Source organism: Oryctolagus cuniculus, chromosome 9 (genome assembly GCF_964237555.1).
Source record: "Oryctolagus cuniculus chromosome 9, mOryCun1.1, whole genome shotgun sequence".
Classification (NCBI taxonomy): Eukaryota; Metazoa; Chordata; class Mammalia; order Lagomorpha; family Leporidae; genus Oryctolagus; species Oryctolagus cuniculus.
In genome coordinates this window covers 80,190,429-80,192,079 of record NC_091440.1, presented here as the reverse complement: position 1 = coordinate 80,192,079, position 1,651 = coordinate 80,190,429, and the positions used below count along the sequence as shown (strand labels likewise).

Sequence of the window (1,651 nt, the reverse complement as noted above, 5' to 3'; positions counted from 1 at the left end):
CTTCATCAAGGATGTTAACTATATCTAGGTAACTTGATGCGGTTTCTACATCAGCACTTGTTGCTTCATGTTACACATTTTATGTTATGGAGATGACTTCTTTACTTAAACCTCATGAACCAGTCTCTATTATCTTCAACATTTTCTTCTGCAGCTTCCTCACTTCCCCCAGTCTTGATAGAACTGAAGAGAGCTAAGACCTTCCTTGTTCTGGATTTTTATCCTTGACTTAGATAATTTTTTCATTGATTCATTCTATGCATCGCTTCTCAGCCTTTTGGCTAAGATCAAGTGTAGTATCATTAAATCCATTTACCCATGTCCTAAGAATTTTTTTATGATTCATATGTTTGGTGAACTAGTGCTTTTAATTTGCTTCAAGAATTTTTCCTTTGCATTCACAACTTAGCTGTATGGTGTAACAGGAGAAGCTTTTGGCACATCTCAGTTTTCTTTTTTTTCTTTCTTTTTCTTTTCTTTCTTTTTTTTTTTTTTTTTTTTTTGACAGAGTTAGACAGAGAGAGAGACAGAGAGAAAGGTCTTCCTTCCATTGGTTCACCCCCAAAATGGCCACTATGGCTGGCGCGCTATGCCAATCTGAAGCCAGGAACTAGGTGCCTTCTTCTGGTCTCCCATGCGGGTGCAGGGCCCAAGCACTTGGGCCATCCTCCACTGCCCTCCCGGGCCACAGCAGAGAGCTGGCCTGGAAGAGGAGCAGCCAGGACAGAACCGGCGCCCCAAGCGGGACTAGAACCCGGAGTACCAGTGCCACAGGCGGAGGATTAGCCTAGTGAGCCATGGTGCCAGCCGGCACATCTCAATTTTCAACATAACTCTCTCACTAAAATTAATCATTTCTGATTTTTGGTCTAAAATGAGGAATATGCAACATTTCCTTTCACTTAAATTTTTACAGAGTATTAATTGGCCTACTATCAATATTGTTGTGTCTCAGAGAATAAAAAGAGCTGGCGGGGGGCGTTGGGAGGCAAAACATTCAGAATACACACGTTTATTGAAGAGTTTTATTGCCTCTTATGGGAGTAGTTCATGGCATCTCAACAACGATTACAACCATAACATCAAAGGTCACTAGTCATAGATCTCCATAACAGAAATAACAACAATGCAGAAGTTTGGAATATTGTGAGAATTACCATAATGTGACACACAGACATGAACTGAGCACATCACGTTGGGAAAATAGCACCAATAGACTTGCTCCATGCAGGGTTACTGCACATTTTCAATTTGTAAAAAAGCACAATGCCTATAAAGTACAATAAAGTAAAGCACAGTGAAGTAAGATATGCCTGTATGTGTATTTATTTAATACTTCTGCATAACATCTTACTACCAAGCTCAAAACAATACCCATTTACTATCTCATAGTTTTCAAGTCTGGATACGATGTAGATGATTTTACAAAGCTGAACTCAAGGTTTTGGCTGAACTCTTTTCTCAACTGGAACTCTGGATTCCCTCCCAGGCCTATTTAGATTAATGATAGGATTGGTTTTCTTACTGTAGGCATGAGGTCTTTGTCTTCTTGATTGCTGTCAGCTTGGAGATTACTCTCAGCTGCTGCGAGTCTCGCTCACCTCCTGGAAATGTGCTCCAAATGCACACAGGGGAATTCAGTTCTTCAAGA

The 1,651-nt window shown here is 40.5% G+C and overlaps 1 non-coding gene across 1 annotated transcript; it reads left to right on the top strand.

Moving 5' to 3' along the window:
- Positions 1-261: 261 nt before the first annotated feature.
- On the top strand, positions 262-445 carry LOC127487187 (U2 spliceosomal RNA). The gene has a single exon (XR_007913755.2). It is a non-coding gene; the product is annotated as a U2 spliceosomal RNA (small nuclear RNA).
- The last annotated feature ends 1,206 nt before the right edge of the window (positions 446-1,651 follow it).